Raw genomic sequence first — 21,339 nt, forward strand, 5'->3', positions numbered from 1 at the left:
GAACATGGTGGCCTTTGCTTTCTAGGAGAGGTGGTGTTGCATTTCATCTGTACTTTCTGTCTCATTCTTGATGAACATCTGTTTCCTCTTCTCCTTGGTGGGATTGCCTGTCAGCCCTGAATCTTGTGGCTGCCACAGATGTCAGGAAGCCAAAGGGATTGGGTTTTGGCTGGGTGCAGGGGCAGTTGCCTCAGGGCTACCTAGTCAGTGGAGCAGTGGGAGTGGGGTGTACTTTGCAGAAACTTCTCTTCTCCTCCAGCAGGCATCCCTGAATGTGGCTTAGACTGCAGCACAGGTTCTCTCCTGGTTCCCAGGTGTGCTTGCTTTTTCTTGGGGAGTCTCCAGTGCCCTCTGGGTGCATGCCTAGACATCATTGACAATCTCGCCATCAGAGGCTGACTCCATCTTCTCTTGAGGGACACCAGTTCCACGTGTGGTCACATTTTCTCTACCTTGGACATGCCTCTGTTCCTGTTTGCACAGGTCCTAGACAGCAGTGTGGGGAATACAGAAGCCCCTGGGCTTTGCAGATTGGGCTGGCCATTGCTCCACCCAGCGAGGAGGAGGATGGAGGAAGTGAGTTCTTGGGTCAGTAAATTTTAAGCTGACATCTCTCATTGAGGCCCGTGGAATCTCTTTGTGCCCCAGTGAGTCCCTCCCCACCTCATCAGATTTTCACCCCATTACTGCTGACCCAGTGGGATCCTCCATCAGATCGGTAGAGGAGTCTGGAGATCCCAGCCAGCGCGCTGAAGCTCCTCCTCCACTGAAACCAAACCAGAAGGTGGCTCAAGGAGGCGCTGAAGACAGGAGGCCCAGGGGTCTGGGCCTGGATCTAGCATAGCCCCTTCTTTCACGCCTCACCCTGCCCTCCCCAGTCCTCATTCACCGCTGCCTTGCCTGCTGTATACTCCGCTGCCTCAGCACCGCGGCATTTTTGAAAGGGGCCACAGTCTGACTTCCAGAATTAACGCACCAGTTGGCCTAGCCAATGCACATGCGCGAGGGACACGCGGATTCGCGCGTCACAGTGACCCCCACCGTCTCCTGGGAGATGGGACACTGAGGCTTGGTAAAGCAGGTGAAGCAGGAGGCAACAGTGGGTCGGTGTCGAGGCTCCCACCTGACCTCTCCAGGGGGTCGACAGGAGGTTTCCTGGATGCCAGGAAAATGCCAGGGGTGGCGGAAAGTGACAGGGATGAAGAAACCTCAGGTGGAGTTTCAGAGAGCGGGATCTCAGCCTCAGTCAGGCCCAGACGGTGTGTGGGTGAGTCTCCCCAAAAGTCATTACCCCTGTGATCTTGAGGAGAGGCCTGCCTGTGCCCATTGGTGCTCGCTGACCTGAGGGTCATTCTCCCGGAGAGCACAGCCTGGAACCCGGCAGCCTCTGGGGATGCATGGGGGTGGGTGTTTCTGTGCCACTGCTGTATGTCTGTGTGTGTACGTCTCTCTTTCTCTCCTCTCTCTCTATTCCTGTTTCTCTCTCTCTCCCCGCGCCATCTCTTCCTGGGTCATTTGGCTGGTTGTCATTTTTCTGGCTGTTCAAATTTGGGTTTGTGAAAGCTTGGGCCACCTGGGGAGCTGCCTCAGACACGCAGGGGTTGAAATCTCCTCCCCCTTGTGAGCAACCTCTTTTTTAAGATCAAACTGGCACACCACACCTAGGGACAAAAGCCTCTCAAGAGCTCATTGTCCTCTTGCAGGAGGGATGCAGACTGAGGTCAAAGGAGGTGGTTCTAGATGGTTCTTACTCCTCCAACCCTTTTCTCTCATTGAGAAATGTTGCCCCACGGTGACACAGGCTTGGAGAAGAAGTCAGGAACAGGACGTGGCAAGCATCTCTGTTACTCAAATGCTGGCCTTTCAGGCCAGTCACCCTTTGGGCAGTCCTTCTTCCTGAATGCCATGGCGGTGGCATTGTGCTGTATCCTGCCTGGGATCTGGCCTCTGTTCGGTCCTCCCTCTTGCTGTCTGCCATGTATCTGAGGGGTCTAGATCCTCCTTGGTCTAACTCAATGTCTTCAAGAAATAACACTTTTGAGTTCATCAGGTTGAAACTTTTTAAAGATCTGTTTAATGACTGTTTTTTTCTCCAAACCTATTTCTATAGATTGGGTAGCCATGATGATCCTGGAGCTCTGGTCTTCATAAGTGTCTCAGATATGGAAGCTCCTTTGGTCTCCATGTCCCACCTGATGGTTGCCGGTTTTATTTAGGATGTGCAGTAGATGACCATGGTGGGCCTTTGCCTTCTTGGAAAGGGGGTGTTGCCAGTGGGGATTGCACATACTCCTGGACCCTGCTCCCAAATGATGTGACTCTCCTGCCTGGGCCCTGCCCACAGGAGATTTTCTGTCTCATTCTTGAAGCACATGTGCTTCCTCTGCTCCTGGGTGGGACTGCCCCCCACTATTTAATCTTTTGGGTGCCAAAGATGTCAGGGAGCCAAAGAGACTGTTCTAGTGGGGTGCAGGGGAGGTTACCTCAGGGCTACATAGTTGTTGCTTTGCTGGGGTGGGGTGTACTTTGCACAAACCTCTCTGCTCCTCTGGCAGGTATCGCTGAATGTGGCTTTAACTCTGGCACAGGCCCTCTCCTCATTCCCAGGTGTGCTTCAGTTTTCCTTGGCTTTCTTTGGTGGGGTCTCCACTGCCCCCTGGGCACATGCCTGGACATTATTGACCTCACTATCTCCATCTTTTCTTGTGGGAAGCCAGTGCCACGTGTGATCACATTTGCTTTACCTCAGACTCACCCTTATGCCTGTTTGCATGCGTCTCGGGAAGGAGTGTTGAGATGCGGGAGCACCTGGGCTTTGGAGACTGGGGCAGGCCATTTCTCTGCCATGGGAGGAGGAAGGAAGAAGTGGGCTCATGGATCAGTGAATTTTCAGCTGACACCATGTCTTGAGTTACGTGGAATCTTTCTGTTCTCCAGTGAGGTCCTCCCCACCTCACCATATTGTAACACCATCCCTTTTGACCCAGTGGAATCCAAAATTGGATCCTTAGAAGAGTCTGCAGATCCCAGCCAGCACCTTGAAGCTCCTTCTCCACCAGAAACCAAACCGGCAGATGGCTCAAGGAGGTCCTTAGCACAGGACTCTTAGTTGTCCAGCCCTGGGTCTTGCACAGTCTTTTTTCCCCTACCTTCCCTTATCACCCCATCCCCACTTGGGCCATCATATTTCTCACAGTGTCACCATGCTGGAGTGCTGTGGTGTGACCTTAGCTCTCTGTAACCTCATCTCCTGGGTTTAAGTGACTTTCATGCCTCAGTCTCCCCAAGTAGCTGGGATTACAGGTACACACCACCACACCCAGCTAATATTTTGCATTTTTAGTGGAGGCAGGGTTTCACCAGGATGGGAGGATGGTCTCAATCTCCTGACCTCATGATTCACCCACCTCATCCTCACAAAGTGCTGGGATTACAAGTGTGATCCACCATGCCAGGTCACCACTGCCATTTTTAAAAAAGGTTGTATCCCGACTTTCAGGAGTGGAGTGTGAGTAGTACTAGCCAATGTTCAGGCACAAGCCAGTCTCCTCTTAGCGACCCCCACTGTTGCCCTGAGGGATGGGTTCCTGAGACTTGTGGAAGCAGGAGCCCTCCATCACAGTGAGTCATTGTCGAGTCTCCAGCCTGACCTGAGATGTGGTCTGTTTTCTGGGATCTGCCAACAGAGGGCATGGTGACATATTTCTAAGTCTAACACACAAATGCTATGACACTTTTGACTGAGTCTTGCCTACTAGGAGAATTGTGACATATTCATTCACCCAGTACCTATGTCTTGTTAGTCTCCTTCTTACCTAGGCCCAGCCCACAAGGGCAATTGTGACATTTTACTGCACTGAGCACCCAGGTGATGTTATTCTTCTGCCTAAGTTCTGAAAGAATTTTGACTTACTCTTGGTTCAGCACCCAGGTGATGCAACATGTTTTTCAGTCCACACCCACAGGTGTGATCTTGACATATACCTTTACCTAGCACCTGAATAATTTGCCTCCTTTGCCTGAGCTAATCTCACATATAGAATTGTGACATACACCTAACACAAGCACCTAGGAGATGTAACACTTCCTCTTTTGTGCTGACCTCAAAGGAAATTGTGATATCTAGCTGGGCCCATCACTTTGTGATGTGGCCCATTTCTTTTCCCTGGGCACTGCCCCAGTGGGGATTGTACATATTGCTGGATCCCGCTTCCACATGATGTGACACTCCTGCCTGGGCCCTGCCCACAGGAGGCATTGTACCATATTTCTGATTTTATATCTTAGTTTGTGTAACTCTCCTCTTGTGCCCAAGTGCTGCCCTTAGGTGGGACTGTAACATATGCCTGGATGATGCACCGGAGTGATGTGACACTTTTGCCTGAGCCCTGCCCTGAGGGGATATTTTTACATACTGCTGAACTCAGCACCTAGGTAATGTGACTCCTATCCTGCCTGATCGTCATCACATGGGAAGTTGTGACATATCCATGGTACCAGCTGCAAAGTGAGGTGATTCTCCTCTTCTGCCCGGGTCCCACTTACAGAGGGTATTGTAACATTTTCACCTGGCTCAGCACCAAAGGGATATGACTCTTCTACCTGACCCTTTCCCACAGGAGATAAAATTATGTATTTCTAGACAAGCACCCAGGTGATGTGACTCTTCTGCCTTGTCACTGTTCACAAGCAGGATTGTGACCTATGTTTGGATCCAGCTCACAGGCATGATGACACATTTTATATCTGGACCTAGCCAACGAGAAAGATGTTGACACTTATCCCGCAAAACAGGGAATCAAATAAGATTGTGGTTCTGTACCAGAATAAAGGCCTCCGAGTGAACTTCAGCTCTCATGCATATTGTATAAAGTCCTCCAGGGGCCCAGAGTGTCACAATAGGGTCCAGCATAGGTCATGAATCTCAAAACTGAAGACAGAAGTTAGAATTGTGACTCTAATGTGTAAATGCAGTCCACAGATTGGCTGCACTTTCAGACCAGAATTAAGCACACCTGTTAGGCTGTGGTTTTTCTACCAAGACACAATTTGCAGGTGTGATTGGAGATCCCCTACATGAATGAAGTCAACCATTAAGATTGTGATGCATGTATTGAGACCCAACTCGCTGGAGATATTGACTTATACCTGAAGATGAGACAAGTCCCAAATTATAAATCTTATTTTTGGATTTTCCTAAAGGTGTAACTGTGACATATACCTTTGCCTTACATCTGAGTGATTTGACTCACATTTGTAGGCCCCGGATGCATGCAGACTGAATTGTTACACATACATGGGCCAAGCACTTAGGTGATGTAAGTCTTCTGCTAGAACAGGGCCCTGCTCTGAGGGAGGATTTTAACATATTGCTGGACTCAGCACCTAGATGACATGGCTCTTCTTCCTGGTCTCTGCTCAGAGTTAAAATTGTGACATGTCTCTAAGCCTAAAACACAGGTACGGTAATGACTCTCATGACTGGACCAAGACAATGTGAGAGATTTTTACTCATCCAGGGTCTTCTACTTGTACAAAGTTCACAGAAAATTATGACACCCACAGATGTTATATAAAGCACTTAGGTTGTACAGTGAGTGTCATAACAGGACCCAACACAGGATAAGAATGTTACACTCCTACATACACCCAGCTGATGGGATTGTCACCCTCACACATGGACAGAGCCCACTGTTCAGACCCTGAATCTTACCTGTAGGCACAGTCTACAGCCGGAATTATGCCTGCCATATGTGCATCCAGCCACAAATATGATGGTGACAAATAATATTTCTGAACTCAGCTCACAGGCATGGTAATGACTTTCATACCTGAACCAGTCAAAAAGGAAATACCGACTCTCATGCCTGCCTTTAAGGCAATGAATAGTACCATGGGATTATACCACCACAAAAGTCTCAGAGCATATTGAAACTCTGAAACTCTCAAACTTTCTGGTACAGAGAGTGTGTTAACATGGCCTAGCACACAGGTGAGATTGTTACCCTTGTATGTACACTCAGCAAACAGAAAGAATTGTCACCCTCTCACATCAACATGCCCCACTGCTGAGGTTCTCAATGTCACATCTGAAGGAAGTTGAAAGTGGAATTGTGACTCTCATATGTTGATCTGATCCACAGGTAGAATAGTGACTTTCAAACCAAGATTCAACACAACTGTGAGAATATGGCTACCACACTGGGACACTGTTTTCAGCTGGAGTTGAGGCTGGATCAACTCCACCACTGAGATTCCGTCTTACATACTTGGGCACAACTCACAAAAGACATTTGCACTCCTATCTGAAGCCTGGAAATTTGCAGGATTGTGAATCTCATTCCTAGACATACCTGCAGGTGTAATAGTACAATGTACCTTTGCCAAGCATCTGATTGACTTTACTCTCTTGTGGAAGCCTAGCCATCAACTGTGAGTTAAGCTTCTGACATATACCTGGGCCAAGCCCCTGGGTGATGCGACCCTCCTGCCTACACTTTTCCCACAGTGGATTTTGTCACATGTCTCTTGGCCCATCAACATAAGTAATGTGACTCACTTTCCTTCCTATGCTCTGCCTGCACTGTGGATTTTGACATATCATTGGGCCCACTACTTTGGAATATGACTCTCCTTGATTTACTGGTTCTTGTTAACAGAAAAAAATGTGACATATTACTGATCCCAGCACCTAAATAGGGTGACTCTTTTTGGCTGGCTGTGCCCTGCTTCCATAAAAACTTTGAAATAATACTGGGCCCAGCACCCAGGTAATGTAATTCTCCGGCCTGTGTCCTGCCTACACTGGGCATTCTGATATATCACTGAGTCTAACATCCAGGTGATGTAACATGTTTGGGGGACCTGCCAACACAGACGTTTGTGAAAAAACTCTGGCCCAGCACCCAGATAATGTGACCCTCTTGTCTCTCCATGCACAGGTAGAATTGTAACTTATACCTAGGCCCAGCACACAGGCATGATAATGTCTCTCAGATGTGGAGTCACCCAATTGGAGAGATTTTGACTCTCATAGGTAGGTTTAGGGCAGAAGGTAGAATTCTGGTCAGCTACTTTTAGAAAGGTTACAGAAGGCTCTGACAAACACACATACATTGTGAAGCCCTTGGGTTGTACAGAGAGTATCATAATACAAATCAGAACACAGGTGCTATTGTGACTCTCATAAGCATAACCTGTAGAAAGTTAGGATTGTCACCATTATACATAAATGGAGCCCACTAGTGAGCTCATGAATCTCACATGCAGATTAAGTCCACAGTTGCAATTGTGGCTACCATATGTAAATCTGGTCACAGATAGAATGGTGACTCAATTCTGGACTTAGTTCACAGGCACAATTGTGACTCTAATACCTGGACCTATCTAATAGAAGAGATGTTGACTTTAGTAGCTAGGCTTAGGGTGACAGGTAATGTCCTGGGTTTCTTTCTTGTACAAAGGTTGCAGAGTCCTACAACACTCAAGCATATTGTATAATGCCTGCAGGTGGCAAAGAAAGTTTTGAAACAGGGTCTATCACACAGATAAAATTGTGACTCTTGTCTGCACACTCATGACAGGATAATCACCCTCCTACATAAACACAGCTCATTTTTGAGGTTCTGAATATAACACCTGGAAAAAAATGAAAGTTGAAACTGTGACTCTCATATGGATTTCAGACCATAGGTAAGATGATGACTTTTGTATCAAGATTAAACACCCCTGTGAAGCTGTGTCTTTCCTATTAAAACACTGTTGGCACATGAGGATGAGGCTTTCTTGCACAGATCCAGTTGAGATTATGACTTGGGTACATGGACAGAACTCATAAGAGGTGTTGACTGTTGTATTTGGAGCCAGCCCAATTGCACTTTTGTGAATCTGATCTCTGGATCTTTCGGTGGGTGTAATTTTGACATATGCCTTTGCCCAGTACCTGATTAATTTTACTCTTCTTCCTGGGTCTAGTAAGGTATTTGGATTGTGACACTTACCTAGGCCAAGCACTTCAGTGATATGACTTTTCTGCCTGGGTCATTCTCTCAGAGGGAATTTTAAAATATTTACACAGAAATCACCTCTGTGATGTGACATTCCTCTCCTGCCTGGGTTTAGCCCACAAGGGGGATTGTGACATATTTATTGTCCCATCACATAGCTAATATGATCCATCTCTCTTGCCTTGGACCTGCTTACCTGGGGGATTGTGACATATTACTGGGCCCAGCACCTAGTAGATGTGGCTGTCCTTTCTTGACTGTTCCTTTTTGCCTAGGATTGTCACCTTCACATATGAGTGCAGTCCACAGTTGGAACTGTGACTGACAGCAGGCTGAATGGTGACTAATATCTGGAACCAGGTCACAAGCATGGTGTTGACTGTTGTACCTAGACCAAGCCAAAAGAAAATGTTGACTATGGCTAGGCTTGGGGCAATGGATATTGTCCTGGGTTTTCTGCCTAGAAATATCAGAGGACTATTAAATGCTAGCATATGGTATATTTCTCTTAGGTGGTACAGAATATCTCAAAATAAGGCTCACCACACAATTTAAATTGTGACTCACATGCAGGTCTGGTCAAAAGTTAAGTTTGTCACCCTCACATATGGACAATGCCCACTGCTGAGGCCCTGAATCTGTCATAAATGCAGTTCACAGTTGAAATTTTGACTGTTGTATATGAATTTATTCACAAGCAAGGTGATAACTAATTCCTGGACCCCGTTCACAAGGACAGTGATGAATTTTATACCTGGACACAGCCAATAAAGGAGATGTTGTCTCTTTCTGGGCTTAGTGAAATAAATAAAATTGTGGGTCCATGTAAGCATGTGGGTCTCAGAGAGTATTGTGACTTTTACACATACCTTACAATGCCTTCAGTTGGTACAAAGAGTGTCATAACAGGGCTCAAAGCACAGGTGAGATAGTTACTTATGTATGCACAACCAGCCAACCATATTTTCACCTCTAGAAATGAACACTGTCTACTCTTGTGGTTCTAGGAATTTCACATCCAAAGACAGTCAAAAGCTGGCATTGTTACTATCATGTGTGAACTCTGTACAAAGATAGGATGGTGACTCTTGGGCCAAGATTTGGCACTCCTGTGATCTTTTGACTCTTTTACAGTGTCTGCAAGTGGGGTGTCATGTATGGATCCAGTTCATTGTTGAGGTTGTTACTTGCCTTTTGGACAAAACTCCCAGTAAGTATTGACTCTGAACCTGGAGCTGGGAAAGGTGTAGGATTGTAAATTTTATCTCTTGACTTTTACACAGGTGTAGTTGTAACATATTCCTTTACTCAAACCCTGATTGGTTTTACTTTTTTGCTGAGGTCCAGGCTACACATTAGATTGTGAACTATACCTGGGTTGAGGGCCTAGATTATGTGACATTTCTGCCTGGGCTCTGTCTGCCCTCAGTGGATATTGTGACATGCCAGTCACCTAAGTGATATGACTCTCCCTTCCTTTTTAAGCCAGTCCAGAGAGATTACTGTGAGATATCTTTGGGCCATTACCTATGTGATGTGACCATTTGTGTGTGTGTGTGTGTCCTGGAGTAGTTTACAGGAAAAATAGTGACATGTTATGGGGCTCACCACCTAGGTGATGTGACTGTCTTCTGCCTGGAACATGTTTACAGACTAGATTGTTGACATATTGCTTTACCTAGCACCCAGGAGATGTAAATTTTATTGCCAGGGTCCTGCCCACAGAAAAAATACTGACATATCACTGGCCCAGTACCTAGTTTATGTGACTCTCCCTACTGGTTCCTGCCCACAGGAGAGATTGTCACATGTAATTGGGTCCAGCTCACAGTTTTGAGAAAACACCATCTCTACTGAAAATACAAAAAAATTAACCAAGCATGATGGCGATTGACTGTTATTCCAACTACTCAGGAGGCTGAGACAGAATCGCTTGAATCTGGGAGGTGGAGGTTGCAATGAGCCAAAATTGCACCATTACACTCCAGCCCGGGTGACAGTGCTAGACTCAATCTCAAAAAAAGAAAAAAAAATTTAAATTGCACTGAATTTCTGACAGCAGAAACCTATCTGGTTACATTTTTTAAAATTATAAAATAATAATAGCCATCATCAACTTAAAGTATAACTAGGGTTAAGAATACCCACCATTTTACCATCACCACCAACAACTAAACTCTGTTATAGCTAACAAGCTAATTCAGTAAAGTTGCAAGATACCTTAACAGGAAAATCAGTGGGATTTTAATACAATAACAACACAAAATCTGAAAAGGGATTAAGAAAACAATTTCATTTACAATGTTATCAAGTAGAATAAAATACTTAATTTATTAAATAGAATAAGCTTAACCAAGAATATTAAAGATTTGCATGCTGAAAACTACCAAATGTTGATGAAAAAAAATAAATATTAGAAAATTGGAAATATATCCTGTGTTCATTGATTCTAAAAATTAATATTGTTAAAATATCTACTACACAAAGTAATCTACAGATTAAATATTTTTAATCAAAATTTGAATATGTTAAGATAATGTAGAACAATTGTAAAATTAGTATGGAGTCATAAAAAGACCCCAAATAGCCAAATAATAAGAAGAACAAAAAGACTGAAAGCCTCAAACTTTCTGCTTTCAAACTGTATTACAAAGTAATAGTCATCAAAATAGTATAGAACCTATATAAAAACAAACGGAACAGAACAGAGAACCCAGAAATAAACTCACACATACACAGTCACCTGATTTCACAAAATTAGGAAAAGATAGACACATCAAGAAATAGTGTAGAAAAAACTAGATATGCACATACAAAAAGCAAACCTTTCTCATATCATCACAAAAATGACTTTAAAATGAAGACTTAAACATAAGAATTGAAATCATGAATCCCCTAAAAATTAAATAGGGAAAAAGCTGTTCGACACTGGACATGGCAATGATTTTTTGGATTCTACACATAGAACACAAGCAACAAAAGCAAAAATAAAAAAGTGAAACTATATCAAAGTAAAAAGTTTCTGCACACTAAAGAAAAAAATCAGCAAAATATAAAGGCAATATATTGGATGGAATAACATATTTGTAAACCATACATAGAATAATATGTTACTATCCAAAATATATGTAATATGAATCAATACAAAACACACAGTAGAACAAAACAAAAACCTATTTCCTTATTAATTGGGCAGAACATCTAAATAGTCATTTTTCCAAAGACATACAAATGGCCCATAGATATATAAAAAGATGCCCAACATCACGAACCATCAGAGTAATTGAAATCAAAGTCAGCTTGAGATGTCACCTTATTGTGGGGTTAAGGAGAATTATTATCAAAACATACAAAGATAAAAAGTGTTAGGGTGCAGAGGAAAGAGAATATTTTTACACTGTTGCTGAGCATGTCCACTGGTGCAGCCATAATTAAAAAAACAGTATAGAGTTTCATTAACATTTTTAAACTGTAAGCACCACTAATCTCAATTCAGAATATATAGCCAAAGGACATGAAATTAGTACCGGTAAGGACATCTGCACTCCTCTAATACAAATAAATTAATAAACCATGTGAGAAAGATAATTTCACCTTTAATATTGAAAGTCTTATTTACAACAATATTTATAAACCTTGAAGAGATTATGCTAAGTGAAATAAGTGAAATGAAGAAAGAAAAATACTGCACAATCTCATTTGTGTGTGGAATCCTAAAAAAAAAAGAAAGAAAAGAGATAGACTACAAAGGTAGTTTCCATGGGCTAGGGCGTGGGGAAACCTGGGGAGATATTCATCAAAGGGTGCACATCTTCAGTTATATAATTAAAAAACTGCTGGAGGTGTAATGTGCAGAATAGTGACTATAGTTAATAATAATTGTACTTCAGACTTGTTACAAAAATTGATCTTATGTTCTCTCACCACACACATAGAAAAGTATAAAGCAACTGTGTGAAGGCATAGATATGTTTACTAGCTTTATTGAGATAATTTAAAGATGTATACACATCTAAGCACTCTATTGTACACCCTAAATATATACACTTTTCAATATACAAATCATAGCTCAATAAATATGGAATAAAAATAAGAGTAATCAGTACGTAATATCCAGCCACAGGTAAGCTTTCTTTACAACCCTCTTGGCCACTGTTTCTGGCTTAACCTAAGAACAGCAGAGTGCTTCAGGCCCCTTGACTACTCTGACGCTCCTCCCACTGTTCCTATAGCTGGGGAAGATGTAATCTTTCCAAGGATTTTTTTCAGTTTTCAGGTCACACAGATAGGACATAAGGTGTCCCCTTGATCATTGTCCACAGCCCCGTTTGGCTCCAGAAAATATGTGCCAGGGCATCCTGAAGAGGACCACAGTAGCCAGCCTGGGCAAGACTGCCTTTCACCGCATGCACTCCCATCGTTCTGGCTCCACAGGCATCCTTTATGGCCATAGCATCGTCCCTCTTCACATTATCAGTAAAGGCTATGTCACTGCAGAAGATACTGAGGAGGTAAATGAAAAAAAATTGGCCTCTGTGTATTAGAGTAATTGCCACTAGATCACCTGTTTGCAGACAGGATCACTTTTTATCATTACCGTTGTAAAATCTGTGGTATAATTAGATGAGAAAATAATCTGAAGCATACTCTTTGAATCCCTGAAGTTGGTGTCAGTAAGTTTTATTCAGAAATTTACTTTAACCATGACTTACATGTTATGTCCTTGTAGATCACGGCAGTCAAAATTGAACAATTGTTAATGGAAATTGTTTAGCTCAAAATTAAGTGCGACCTTTGTGTCCTTGAGCATGGACAGGAAGTAAAACTTGGAGAGCCTGTGTTACCCTTTCACATTCGCCTTGGCAGTGATAGCTGTGATGGCTGTGAACTGCAGCAGGTTAGAGCTCACCTTTGTTTTGATAAGAAAAACAAATTGCTTATTGGTTCAACACAAAGTAAGGAGAAAAAAGAGTTGGAAATAAGAAAATAATTAAAGAAAGTACAAGTAAAATATGGTTCTCAAAATACATATTTTGAGATAGATGAATAGACATTGAACCATCTAAAATATACAGATGGAGCTGGAAAACGTAGGGAGTAGATCAGAAGTGAAGAAACGTTCCCAAGAGATGACTCTCCTGCATCTGTTTATTCTGAAATTACTGACAGCAACAAAGGTCAGAAAATGTTGAAGTAGATTGTTTGGAAAAAAGATGGCCTGGGGAAGGATGGGAACTTCAATCAGCTTTAGCTTCAAGAGGCACAGCTTGGGGACAGGCATCCAACTTCAGCTGAAGATGTTTGCCTTCTTCAAAGCAAAAACAAACTTGGACAAAGCATGGGAGAGGTTTGCTGAAAATTTTCCAGAAACTAAACCTTAAAAAGATGACACAGGGACCAAGCCCTGATTAAAGGCGACTCTAGAGAGAAGGTTAATTGTAGAAAAAATTTCAAGCTTTTTAAAAAACAGTTTGGAAACTCTTATTTATTTTATATTATGCAGAATTTCCTTCACAAAACAGTCTGTGGTAAAGGGAAACTATCACAGTTTACCACTCCCTGATTCAGAAATGTGTAATAAAGTTTTGTTTGCAGCTTTTAAAATCATTTTTTAAACCAATAAATAGTGACTGAATCAAGTTTTAAACTAAGTGGACTAAAGTTCACAAGGTACAGATGAGTTTAATCAAACTTCATGATTGTATCTTGTTATTTACAACATCCATATAAGCAAAAAACCATATGAGCAAAACTCATGTGCCGACTATTGACTTAAATGTACATTTGTCTTCATCTCCCTATATTCACAGTAAGATGCACAGCAAAAGAAGCATCAAAAGTTTCTAAAAATAAATCTGACTTTATGCATCATTGTTTATGGCTTTTAGAACCTAGTTAAAGAACCTCTTGTACTTGAAATAGCATAAATGGTATTACTGAAGAACTAATGAATAGGTGACATATTGTAGAAAATTAGTTATTGTTGTTTTCTGTGAAGATTCTGTTTATTTGTGCTATATATTCAACATTTATATTTGGTTTGTTTCATAGCTAACAAGATATTTGATATGAACAACTGGGTACAGTGTTGAAATGGTGTCCTGACATTTGCAGATTCCATAAATGTTATCACAAGTAATAGAGTTGTGCCAGAGAAATCTGATATCTAGTACAGAAGAAATACTTAGGACCTCAAGTTTAAGATATTTATTGAAAATGTCCTCAACTGCAATAGTAACATTATCACATTAAAAAAACATTTTCAATAAATTCTGGATTAAACAAAAATTCAAATTATACATTTTATGGAGTTAGGGAAGTGCTAATAAAGTAGAACGGCAATTGAAGCCAAAAGATCTGAATTCATATGAATAGTTTTACCCATGTTTATTATATGTTAAAGAAAACAATAATTCATACTATATACTATTTACTGCAGTGAAGTATTTTAGAAATTTGTACATAGTACGTAATTAATTTTCCAATGATAAAAAAGTAAACACATTTTACAAAGTATTACAATGTGGTTTCTTTTTATTTATTTATTTATTTATTTTAATTTTTTATTGGATTTTAGGTTTTGGGGTACATGAGCAGAGCATGCAAGACAGTTGCGTAGGAACACACATGGCAGTGTGCTTTTCTTTCCTTCTCCCCTTCACCCACATTTGGCATTTCTCCCCAGGCTATCCCTCCCCAGCTCCCCCTCCCACTGGCCCTCCCTTTTCCCCCCAATAGACCCCAGTGTTTAGTACTCCCCTTTCTGTGTCCATGTGTTCTCATTTTTTATCACCCGCCTATGAGTGAGAATATGTGGTGTTTCATTTTCTGTTCTTGTGTCAGTTTGCTGAGGATGACGTTCTCCAGATCCATCCATGTCCCTACAAATGACACGAACTCATCATTTCTGATTGCTGCATAATATTCCATGGTGTATATGTGCCACATTTTTCCAATCCAGTCTATTATCAATGGGCATTTGGGTTGATTCCAGGTCTTTGCTATTGTAAACAGTGCTGCAATGAACATTCGTGTACATGTGTCCTTATAGTAGAACGATTTATAGTCTTTTGGATATATACCCAGTAATGGGATTGCTGGGTCAAATGGAATTTCTATTTCTAAGGCCTTGAGGAATCGCCACACTGTGTTCCACAATGGTTGAACTAATTTACACTCCCACCAACAGTGTAGAAGTGTTCCTTTTTCTCCACATCCTCTCCAGCATCTGTTGTCTCCAGATTTTTTAATGATCGCCATTCTAACTGGCGTGAGATGGTATCTCAATGTGGTTTTGATTTGCATCTCTCTGATGACCAGTGACGATGAGCATTTTTTCATATGATTGTTGGCCTCATATATGTCTTCTTTCGTAAAGTGTCTGTTCATATCCTTTGCCCACTTTTGAATGGGCTTGTTTGTTTTTTTCCTGTAAATCCGTTTGAGTTCTTTGTAAACTCTGGATATCAGCCCTTTGTCAGATGGGTAAACTGCAAAAATGTTTTCCCATTCTGTTGGTTGCCGATCCACTCTAGTGACTGTTTCTTTTGCCGTGCAGAAGCTGTGGAGTTTCCTTAGGTCCCATTTGTCTATTTTGGTTTTTGTTGCCAATGCTTTTGGTGTTTTGTTCATGAAGTCCTTGCCTACTCCTATGTCCTGGATAGTTTTGCCTAGATTTCCTTCTAGGGTTTTTACGGTGCCAGGTCTTATGTTTAAGTCTTTAATCCATCTGGAGTTAGTTTTAGTGTAAGGTGTCAGGAAGGGGTCCAGTTTCTACTTTCTGCACATGGCTAGCCAGTTTTCCCAACACCATTTGTTAAACAGGGAATCCTTTCCCCCTTGCTTGTTTTTGTCAGGTTTATCAAAGATTGTATAGTTGTAGATATGTTGTGTTGCCTCCGGTGCCTCTGTTTTGTTCCATTGGTCTATATCTCTGTTTTGGTACCAGTACCATGCTGTTTTGATTACTGTAGCCTTGTAGTATAGTTTGAAATCGGTAGTGTGATGCCCCCCGCTGTGTTCTTTTTGCTTAGAATTGACTTGGCTATGCGGGCTCTCTTTTGCTTCCATATGAAGTTCATGGTGGTTTTTTCCAGTTCTGTGAAGAAAGTCGATGGTAGCTTGATGGGGATAGCGTTGATTCTGTAAATTACTTTGGGCAGTATAGCCATTTTCACGATATTAATTCTTCCTAACCATGAACATGGAATGTTTCTCCATCTGTTTGTGTCCTCTCTGATTTCGTTGAGCAGTGGTTTGTAGTTCTCCTTGAATAGGTCCCTTACGTTCCTTGTGAGTTGTATTTCTAGGTATTTTATTCTTTTTGTAGCAATTGTGAATAGCAGTTCGTTCTTGATTTGGCTTTCTTTAAGTCTGTTATTGGTGTAGACGAATGCTTGTGATTTTTGCACATTGATTTTATATCCTGAGACTTTGCTGAAGTTGTTTATCAGTTTCAGGAGTTTTTGGGCTGAGGTGATGGGGTCTTCTAGGTATACTATCATGTCGTCTGCAAATAGAGACAATTTGGCTTCCTCCTTTCCTATTTGAATACCCTTTATTTCTTTTTCTTGCCTGATTGCTCTGGCTAGAACTTCCAGAACTATATTGAATAGGAGTGGTGAAAGAGGGCATCCTTGTCTAGTGCCAGATTTCAAAGGGAATGCTTCCAGTTTTTGCTCATTCAGTATGATATTGGCTGTTGGTTTGTCATAAATAGCTTTTATTACTTTGAGATACGTTCCATCGATACCGAGTTTATTGACGGTTTTTAGCATAAAGGGCTGTTGAATTTTGTCAAATGCCTTCTCTGCGTCAATTGAGATAATCATGTGTTTTTTGTTTTTGGTTCTGTTTATGTGGTGAATTACGTTGATAGACTTGCGTATGTTGAACCAGCCTTGCATCCCCGGGATGAATCCTACTTGATCATGGTGAATAAGTTTTTTGATTTGCTGTTGCATTCAGCTTGCCAATATTTTATTGAAGATTTTTGCATCTATGTTCATCATGGATATTGGCCTGAAGTTTTCTTTTCTTGTTGGGGTCTGCCGGGTTTTGGTATCAGGATGATGTTGGTCTCATAAAACGATTTGGGAAGTATTCCCTCTTTTTGGATTGTTTGAAATAGTTTTAAAAGGAATGGTACCAGCTCCTCTTTGTGTGTCTGGTAGAATTTGGCTGTGAACCCGTCTGGACCTGGGCTTTTTTTGTGTGGTAGGCTCTTAATTGCTGCCTCGACTTCTGCCCTTGGTATTGGTCTATTCATAGTTTCAGCTTCCTCCTGGTTTAGGCTTGGGAGGATGCAGGAGTCCAGGAATTTATCCATTTATTCCAGGTTTACTAGTTTATGTGCATAGAGTGGTTTGTAATATTCTCTGATGATGGTTTGAATTTCTGTGGAATCTGTGGTGATTTCCCCTTTATCAATTTTTATTGCATCTATTTGGTTGTTCTCTCTTTTATTTTTAATCAATCTGGCTAGTGGTCTGTCTATTTTGTTGATCTTTTCAAAAAACCAGCTCTTGGATTTATTGATTTTTTGAAGAATTTTTTGTGTCTCAATCTCCTTCAGTTCAGCTCTGATCTTAGTTATTTCTTGTCTTCTGCTGGGTTTTGAGTTTTTTTTATCTTGCTCCTCTAGCTCTTTCAATTTTGAGGATAGGGTGTTAATTTTGGATCTCTCCATTCTCCTCATATGGGCTCTTATTGCTATATACTTTCCTCTAGAGACTGCTTTAAATGTGTCCCAGAGGTTCTGGCATGTTGTGTCTTCGTTCTCATTGGTTTCAAAGAACTTCTTTATTTCTGACTTCATTTTATTGTTTACCCAGTAAACGTTCAAGAGCCAGTTGTTCAGTTTCCATGAAGCTGTGCGGTTCTGAGTCGGTTTCTGTATTCTGAGTTCTAACTTGATTGCACTATGGTCTGAGAGGCTTTTTGTTATGATTTCAGTTGTTTTGCATTTGTTGAGCAGTGCTTTACTTCCAATTATGTGGTCAATTTTAGAGTAGGTGTGATGTGGTGCTGAGAAGAATGTGTATTCTGTGGATTTGGGGTGGAGAGTTCTGTAAATGTCTATCAGGTTTGCTTGCTCCAGGTCTGAGTTCAAGCCCTGGATAGCCTTGTTGATTTTCTGTCTGGTTGATCTGTCTAATATTGACAGTGGAGTGTTAAAGTCTCCCACTATTATTGTGTGGGAGTCTAAGTCTCTTTGTAAGTCATTAAGAACTTGCCTTATGTATCTTGGTGCTCCTGCATTGGGTCTATATATGTTTAGGATCGTTAGCTCTTCTTGTTTTATCAATACTTTTACCATTATGTAATGGCCTTCTTTGTCTCTTTTGATCTTTGTTGCTTTAAAGTCTATTTTATCAGAGATGAGAATTGCAACTCCTGCTTTTTTTTTTTTGCTCTCCATTTGCTTGGTAAATCTTCCTCCATCCCTTTATTTTGAGCCTTTGTGTATCCTTGCAGGTGAGATGGGTTTCCTGGATACAGCACACTGATGGGTTTTGGATTTTTATCCAATTTGCCAGTCTGTGTCTTTTGATTGGTGCATTTAGTCCATTTACATGTAAGGTTAATATTGTTATGTGTGAATTTGATACTGCCATTTTGATGCTAAGTGGCTGTTTTGCCTGTTAGTTGTTGTAGATTCTTCATTATGTTGATGCTCTTTAGCATTCAGTGTGATTTTTGAATGGCTGGTACTGGTTGTTCCTTTCTATGTGTAGTGCCTCTTTTAGGAGCTCTTGTAAAGCAGGCCTGGTGGTGACAAAATCTCTGAGTACTTGCTTGTTCGCAAAGGATTTTATTTTTCCTTCACTTCTGAAGCTCAGTTTGGCTGGATATGAAATTCTGGGTTGAAAGTTCTTTTCTTTAAGAATGTTGAATATTGGCCCCCACTCTCTTCTGGCTTGTAGTGTTTCTGCCGAGAGATCTGCTGTGAGTCTGATGGGCTTCCCTTTGTGGGTAACTCGACCTTTCTCTCTGGCTGCCCTTAGTGTTTTCTCCTTTATTTCAACCTTGTTGAATCTGAAGATTATGTGCCTTGGCGTTGCTCTTCTTGCAGAATATCTTTGTGGTGTTCTCTGTATTTCCTGCATTTGAGTGTTGGCCTGTCTTGCTAGGAGGGGGAAGTTTTCCTGGATGATGTCCTGAAGAGTATTTTCCAGCTTGGATTCATTCTCTTCGTCCCCTTCTGGTACACCTATCAAACGTAGGTTAGGTCTGTTCTCATAGTCCCACATTTCTTGGAGACTTTGTTCATTCCTTTTTGCGTTGTTTTCTCTGATCTTGGTTTCTCGTTTAATTTCATTGAGTTGTCTTCGACTTCAGATATTCTTTCTTCTGCTTAGTCAATTCGGCTATTGAAACTTGTGCATGCTTCGCGAAGTTCTCGTATTGTGTTTTTCAGCTCCTTTAATTCATTCATATTCCTCTCTAAGGTATCCATTCTTGTTATCATTTTCGCATGTCTTTTTTTAAGTTCCTTAGTTTCTTTGCATTGATTTAATATGTGTTCTTTTTGCTCACAAAATTTCTCATTATCCACCTTCTGAAGTCTAATTCCGTCATTTCGTCACAGTCATTCTCCATCCAGCTTTGTTCCCTTACTGGTGAGGAGTTTCGGTCCTTTCTAGGAGGCAAGGTGTTCTGGTTTTGGGTGTTTTCCTCCTTTTCTCGCTGGTTTCTTCCCATCTTTGTGGGTTTATCCGCTTGTCGTCTGCGTAGTTGCTGACTTTTCGATTGGGTCTCTGAGTGGACACCCAGATTGTTGATGATGAAGTATTTCTGTTACTTGGTTTTCCTTCTACCAGCCTAGCCCCTTCGCTGTACGACTGCTGAGGTCCACTCCAGGCCCTGCTTGTCTGGGGTACACCTCTAGCAGCTGTGGCACAGTGAGGGATGCTACCCGTTTCTTTTTCTGCTATCTTTGTCCCAGGATGATGCCTGCCTAATGTCAGTCTTTTGGATATAGAGGGGTCAGGGAGCTGCTTGAGGAGACAGTCTGTTCTTTTTAGGAGCTCTATTTCTGAGCTGTGAGCTCTGTTGTTCATTCAGGGCTGTTAGGCTGCTATGTTTGATTCTGCTGCAACAAAGCTCATTTAAAAAACCCTTTTTTTCTCAAATGCTCTGTGTTGGGGGGTTTGGCTTTATTTTTCGACGTCCGTTGAGGTGTCCTGCCCAGCTAGGAGGCAGACTAGCCACTGTTTGCCTGCCTAGTCTCCGCCCTGCTGTTGTGTGATTCGCCCTGTTCCTGCAGGCTCTGCTGTGGTCTCCGCCACACCCTGCGGTGGAGTCTCTTTGTTGTAGAGTGTTGCCTCGGCAGCGGCAGGCTGCGTCAGCAGTCGGTGTGTATCTCAGTGGGGACGGGTTGCCTCGGTAATGGGAGGCTGCGTCTGCAGTGGGCGTGTATCTCAGTAGGGACGGGTTGCCTTGGCAACGGCTGGCTGCGTCAGCAGTGGGCGTGTATCTCAGTTGGGGCGGGTTGCCTCGGTAGTGGTGGACGCCCCTCCCTCACAGAGAGTCTCGGACCGTCTGCTCGGGATAGTTTGACATCGCGGTTTTGTTCATCCTACTGGGTACCCCAAACGCTCTGTCCCTGCAATCCCCTGGGCTGGCCTACTGTCCAAGTCTCATTCAGTCTCAAGTCCAGCCCTCTCAAGTCTCAGGTTTCCGGTTCAACAGGGCACCCGGACAAGCGCGCCCTGTGGGGATTGCTGGGTAGGGCCGGCCACCACCACCCTGGCTGCCGGCTTCTCCAGGCAGACTTACTGCCTGGCGTCCCGTGTCTTTTTTATACTTGGGAGTTTCTCCGTTCTGTGGGCAACAAAGATCAGTCTGGAAATGCAACTCCGACTCACCTGTTTGTGGATTCAACAAGAGCTCCAGTCCTGGGTTGTTCTCACAGCGCCATCTTGAGGCCTCTCTTAGTGAACTTTTTTCATTTTCTTCCATGAGTGAAAACATAGTTTAGTTTTCTTTTGCTTCTTATGGCAATACTGGTAATTCATATTTTTCTAAGAGATTAACTATGTCACTGATATTTAAAATTTACTGATATAAAATCATATATAATAATTTTTAAATAATTTTTCTTTGTGTGTATAGTTGTTTACATTCTGAGTATTACATTTTTGTTTTCATTTTTATGATTAGACTTGTGAAAGATTTAACTTTTCATTAATTTTTCCAGAGAATTGAATTTATCAGTGCTGTTGGGTTTTTTTTTATTGTGGTAGAGTGTTTTCTGATTCATTATTTTTAGCTTTAATATTCATTCCTTCTTCATTTTTAAAATTTACTCTTCTGCTATAATTTTTAAGTA

At 42.0% G+C, this 21,339-nt stretch overlaps 1 long non-coding RNA gene across 3 annotated transcripts in view; it reads left to right on the plus strand.

Moving 5' to 3' along the window:
* Positions 1–1,056: 1,056 nt before the first annotated feature.
* LOC128931153 (uncharacterized) overlaps positions 1,057–21,339 on the plus strand; it is a 38,671-nt gene continuing 18,388 nt past the window's right edge. The window contains exons 1-3 of one of the 3 annotated variants that reach the window (XR_013531848.1): positions 1,057–1,267; positions 9,141–9,216; positions 12,276–12,517. This is a non-coding gene — a long non-coding RNA (uncharacterized LOC128931153). The remainder of the gene's footprint in view (positions 1,268–9,140; positions 9,217–12,275; positions 12,518–21,339) is intronic. The other 2 variants (XR_013531847.1, XR_013531849.1) reach the window with 2 other exon arrangements.

Source organism: Callithrix jacchus, chromosome Y (genome assembly GCF_049354715.1).
Source record: "Callithrix jacchus isolate 240 chromosome Y, calJac240_pri, whole genome shotgun sequence".
NCBI lineage: Eukaryota > Metazoa > Chordata > Mammalia > Primates > Cebidae > Callithrix > Callithrix jacchus.